Below are 6624 nucleotides of genomic sequence, written 5' to 3'. Positions count from 1 at the left end.
GCCTTACAACATTTATTTATATCTACAGACCTATAATCCGTAATCCCTCATCCCAATCATCACATCTATGCTCGAGTGCCACTGCCTTTAATACAAGAAACTGCGTGGGTCAGGCTTAGGAGTCTGGTGAGCACATAGGGTTTTCAACCCACAATAAATAAATTTATTAATTTCATCAACCAACAATAACCCGATTACCCGTTCTCGTTATCCTCACTTTACGTCCCTAAAACACCTATCATAAGGGACCTAGCCTAAGGATCATCATCGGTATGGACACTACTACTAAGGGGGTTCCTCAACAATAAATGTCCTTAAGGCAACCATGAGGGGGATGGAGTACACAGGTGAACACATCATTCACAAACACCTACAAGTTGCGAGCCTGCTAGCGTTTCACTGGACTGTCTAGAAAAGTCTGTGGTCGTCATCTATACTCCGCTAGATGACTGTATCAACAACAACATCGAGGCCTCTTATTATTTTATCACACATCGTCTATTACATCTACCCATGTTTTACCTCAACATTTTTGTAGATATAAAATACATATACAGTTTAATTCATTTAAAACATGTATAAAAACGTCCATCCAACATAGACAACAAGTATTCAGATAATATGCACACATTGCACGTAATTTATATAAAATACTTCATATCTATGTGTGAGATGAAAGTAACTATGCACTCACCTGTTAAGGTGGTGATTCCGAACTCAGACAGCGCTTCGCTTCTAACGATTCTATTTTCTTTCGACGAAACCTAGTATCATTACCACTAGATTTCAGTCTAATATTCATTGTGACTAATTATTAGTCTAGATTCATCATTAACTCAGAGTCTACTTCATGATCTATCAAGTAAGGATCAGTCAGGCAGGACAGTTGGGAGGCAGGACCATTTCGGCATATAGCTTTTCTGAAATCCAACAACCAAACCCAACGTGACCATTCTAGACACCTCTACCGTAAGTAGTTCAATTAGTATAACGACTTTGAATCACTGATAAATCTTATTTAGAGGTTCACAATAACGATATTATATTTAAATATAAGCTATATTTAAGGTAGGGTAAGTGTATCTCATTTACAGCGGGTTTATTAAAAACCGGGCTTCGTTGGAGCGGCGTTTCTGAGCCGAAAGCTCTTCTTTTCGGAGCCGTCGGGGGCTCCGGGGCTTCCTTCTCGTGTTAGGGAGGTACCCTAGGCTTGGGGGGGGGGGTTAGAGAGTGTATAGAGAGAGAGAAAAAGAGATGGGAATTGGTGTGAGAAATGAGGCTGCCCCGCACCTCTATTTATAGGCTGGAAATCTGATCAACTCGCCGAGTACAGTCCATGCCACATGTCACCATCTGGTGGCTAGCCGTGAGGAGGAAGCTACGACCAGGATTGTGCCACGTCACCCTAAGTCGCACAGCCTATTCCCGACTTCTAAAAATCATAACTTTTGCATACGAGCTCCGTTTTCGACGTTCTTTATATCCATGCGTATGTGGGATTGTACTCTACAACTTTCATTTAGACTCTGTCGGCTCATTTTGACTTTGTTTTTAAAGTTATATTTTTAACAGGCCGGGACAGGAAAAGTCCATTAAAATTTCATAACTTCTTCATCCGACGTCCGTTTTCGTCTGTCTTTTTACCGTTGCGCTACTGATAATGAGATATTCAATTCTCATTTAGGTTGTGTTGGCCAAAAACTGCTCGATCTAAAATTTGAATTCCGGGTTGTGCACTGCTAGGCCAAATCTTAGAAAAATCATAAATTTCTCATACGAAGTCAGATTTGGGCGTTCTTTTATGCACGCTCTCGTTTTAACGTATACTACGACTTTTGTTTAGGTCGCTAAGTCTAAAAAGTCCTCTATCGTAAATTCAATATTTACGTCACACATCGTCGTGTCGGTTTTGTCGCGAAACTTCGACATGCCATAACTTATTCGTTATAACTCGGATTTCGGCGTTCTTTATATGTCCGGAATACTTGTCACGACCACTATAACTTCCTTCATCGATATCGGGTTTATCTAATATTTTATTTTGACGCTTATTTTTATCCTTTATTTTTATACATCATTATAAACAAGTATAAAACACATAAGTTCACATAATACTCAAATAATTCATCTTTATTACTTCATGTTAGGTGGAATTTGTGCACCTTTTTGCACATATTTTAGTCCCTCTTATGCATCTATTTAGAATAATTGTTATTCATTTGTCTTGCATTTCATCATATTCATGTTAGTCTCTAGAACAACCTTATTTGCACATTTTCATGTCTTTTTCAGGTAAACCGGAGCTTGGAATGCGCTTTGGGAGGTGCCGGGAAGAATTGGTGAAGATTTCGGGATGATCGGGCGAAGAACGAAAAAGTTGGAAAAATCAAGTTTGGATTCGGAGTCAGAGGGGTACACGGGCCGTGTTGGATTTACACGGCAAAATCAACACGGGCCGTGTTGACCAAAATGGGAGTTGTTGACCATGTTGAACACGGGCCGTGTCAGTTTAGTGCAAATCAACACGGGCCGTGTTGGCTGCTGAACACGGCCCGTGTCAGTTTAGCCTATTTTAACACGGGCCGTGTTCGACCCAAAAACCAACTTTTGGCAGTTTTTCCTATCTTTCATATTACGAGTTAAGGACCATTTTGAGATACACAGAACATATCAGAGGACATTTTGAGAGGGGATTTCGAAGGTTTTTGCAAGGATTTGATCATTTATCATTTGGAAACATTATTTCTCTTATTTGTAAGTTGTAATTGCACATTAATTTTGTCTTTTGTTCTTGAGATCTTGTTCTAGCCATTTGTGGCTAAGAAACCCTAGTTTTTAGTTCTTGTTCAAAACATGTTGATTGCTTGACTTGAAGCATATGATTTGATGTTTGATTTGTGATTCTATTCTAGTGATTATGTTCTTGTTTAAATTAGAATCCTTAAATTTGATTTGTGTTTGATTGGCCACTTTCATGAATTGAATTTTTGTGTACTTAATTAACTTTTAGGGCACCTAATCGTTCTATAAAGTTAATGGTTGGTAACAAACAATAGGTTTTCTTATTGTAGAACATTTATCACATGTTTTCACACTTCCGAGCGTATGACAAGAAATGAACATTATTGGGAAGCTTGTACAAAACTTAATGCAATTTTTCAATACAATCTAAGAGCGTGTTTAGGTTGAATTAGTAAAGTTAGGTCTAGTCAAAGAGCGTGTTTTGGTTAGATAATTTGGCAAGCGAGAGGTATTAGAGCGTGTTAATATCTTTCAGTACCAACTTAGAATATCAAGTCATAATTTGGTTAAAAGACAACATTGAGAACTAGAACTGGAAGCACTTTTACAACTTGTTTACAAATCTATTTCATTTTCTGCATGTTTCAAAGTTGATTGTTATTTTCATTATTTGACTTTTGCAAACAAATCCCCCTTTGTAACCAAAGTACCTTGCGCAAAGAGGTATAGACTTTTACCCCGTGTCTCTGTCGTTCGACCCTGCTTGCCTTGTACTACCTTTTTAGTGCATTAAAGCAGTGTATTTGGAGTCTATTGTACCCCTTTATTTGTTGGGTTTGACACGCCTAACAAATTGGCGCCGTTGCCAGGGACACGGTGTTACTAATTGTTTTATGCCAAGATCTTTTCGTACAGGTACGCCATTGCCAATTGACTCGGAGATAGAGAAGACTGCAAAGAGGTTACGAAAGCAAGCCAAGCTTCGTAAGAGGCAACCGGGGTTCGGGACTTCTTCATCATCTATCCCTCCGGTCATTAACATTTGGGAGGATATACCCCTCTCAAGTGTGTCTGCATCTGAAACAGAAACTCTCTCACTCTCACCACAACCATCCTCACCCATAAATACCACTCCACCCTCTTCACCTACTCATAACATCCCAGACTCTACACCCACATAAACTTCAACCACTACTCATACCATGGGAGATTACCATGGAGGGAATCCACCTACAAATCCACCACCCGAGCAAACTCTCCGTCAATGGTCGAGGCAAGAGGTTACTCAACAACCTCTTTGCATCACATATCCGACAGCCACCAACTAAGAACTAAAATCCGGGCTCATCCACTTACTCCCAACCTTTAGAGGCCTAGAAAATGAAGATCCTCACAAGTTCCTCACTGAATTTCATGTGGTGTGTGTGGGCATGAAGCCACTAGTGGTTGTCGAGGCCAACAAAATAAATACCCTAAATATTACACACGAAAATAGTGTATAGTGGTAAAGGGATCATATCCACGAAGATTGGTTCAATTTTATAACTCTATGAAAAATCTCTTTGTAAAAGTACTTGTAAATTGACAATAAATTAAAAATGGGGGGTTTGGTCTTTTGTAATAGTTGAAATAAACTAGAATTAAACTAAGATTTAAATAGACAATTTCAACAAAAATAAGAGTTTGATGTAAAATCAATAAGAGAAAGATGGTTGACTTAAGGTTTCCTCACTTTGACTTTTGATGAACATATCATTAGAATCCAATGGTGCAATGCTTGTTTTAAACCCTTAATTTGGCTATAGTAATCCAAGGAGCTTGAGATTACCTAGACTTTTCTTAGTTGTTAAAATGGTTAGAGAAGCTCATAACAATTTCCTTAGTCAAAGTCACAATTTCCATTAAGCATGTAATTAGTGAAAGTCAACTAGCATTAAGAACCAAAAAGTCACCAAATCCAAGAGGAGTCAAATACTTTCACTACCATGTTGGAGGAAATGTTTTTATGATTGTGTGAAGCAAAAACAACACAAAAATCATTTGTTGCTTGCTAATTTGAGGATCCTTTACTTAATCAAGAAATTAGCCAACTAATCACCACAAACACATTTAAACTCATGAATAAAAACATACAAGTAGTGATAAGATGTTAAAACACAAAACATTCCCATAAAGATTTAAGAAACATGTTCATGGATTCTTCAACATTCAACAAAAGTTCAAAGGATTCAACAAAAGTCAACCAAGATTATTTTAGCCAAGCATGGCTAAACTCAAAGAAACAAAGTTAGAGAAGATTGTACCAAACATTTAACAAGAATTAAGAGGTGAAATGATGAAGTTCTTGAGTGTTCTTGGCCTTCAAAATGCTCCAAAACTCCAGAGAGAATGCTCAAAAATCGGATGTCCAAGAGTGTGCAAAAGTGGCACACCAACCTTCCCCATATAGCTCAAAAGAAGAATTTCCGGAATTGCCCCTGCAGGAGGTTGCGCGACCCGCGTGCTGTTGCGCGGGTGGTCCCTGGATGTAGCATCTTTGAGGTTTGGGCCTCCATAGCTTAGCCCACTTGGCCTAGTTCGAGTCCAATCAGCTCCTAGCCCATTTTTCTTCAAGTTTTCTTCATTTTAAGCCCAATTTGACTTCTCCAAATCCTCCAAAGCTCGTGAACTCGCCCGATTAATGATCTACGCACGCTTGAATATTCTCCCGCATCTTGCAAATTCAAACTTCATTTTCTCCAAGCCTTCAAATAATCATCAAGCCCACTCCATGCATTAACTCCATTATTATAAAGCCCAAGATCCTTGACATCCTCTAAGTCCAATCGCTTCCTAAAGATCCCACTCCGCTGATCTCCTTAAAATCTGCAATTAAGCTTACAAAACTAGAAAGTACCCGAAATGGCCATAAAATAACAAAAATGAAAATATGCATGGAAATTAACTAAATTATGGATGAAATATGCTAAAATAAACTATAAAAAGAAGTAAATAAAATGAAACTATCAAATCACCCCAAGCTTAAACCTTACTTGTCCTCAAGTAAGACAAGACTAAAATGAACTTGGGATGAACTATCCTAAGAAAAATAAAAAGAATGGATAGAACCGTAGAACCTGATCACCGTTAGTCAACATGGTCAGAATTAATTTTGCTATTATCTCATTACTTTTTCATTCGATGACAATGGGACCATAAACCACAGCCAGGACAACTCCTCTAGGTGAGTAAGGAGGGATGGTCAGTCGTAGCCCCAATGGAACATGCATACAATGAAGAACATCTGTAGTAGGGAGAAAGCAGCTGAATGGGCTCGTGTGGAGCTCTTCTTTAAGTGTACACTCTGATCTCACGTTTGTCGGCCACTCTCAAGTGTGATTGGGTTTAGTCGCTCGGGTACCGTTGTAGGAATCAGTTCACTTAGTGTTGACCCAAACCTCCCGTAGTATCCGACTCAACAGTCTCTCTAACATCACCAATTTGCGAAAAAACAACAACTCGATCTATATACAATAAGACAATCCTAAATAAATGAATATCAAACGCCGGGTGACCAAAATGTAGGGAAATTTGTTCAATAATTGAACCGGTCACCTATCCAAGTTTATTTCATTTTTTTTTTTGAGAACACAAATACTAGTAAACTTGAAGGTAATTCACTAACATATTGAATTTTTGTTTTTGTTTTTTTTTTTTGTTTTGTTTTTTTTTAAACAAGAAAACTTCTTGACTCAAAATTTGTTTCCCAAAATTATGTAAGTGGAACCGAGGGGGTAAAAATAATAATTCGAATGGTCTAAGTGTGAAAATGACCATGTGTGGAGCATAAAGATGTAGGCTCCTCTTCAAACTTGTGATTTTTCAAAAATAAAGAAAATGCCC

Source organism: Lactuca virosa, chromosome 9 (genome assembly GCF_052849685.1).
Source record: "Lactuca virosa cultivar CGN04683 chromosome 9, Lactuca_virosa_CGN04683_v6, whole genome shotgun sequence".
NCBI classification, from domain to species: domain Eukaryota; kingdom Viridiplantae; phylum Streptophyta; class Magnoliopsida; order Asterales; family Asteraceae; genus Lactuca; species Lactuca virosa.
Note: the sequence above shows the minus strand (reverse complement) of the source record.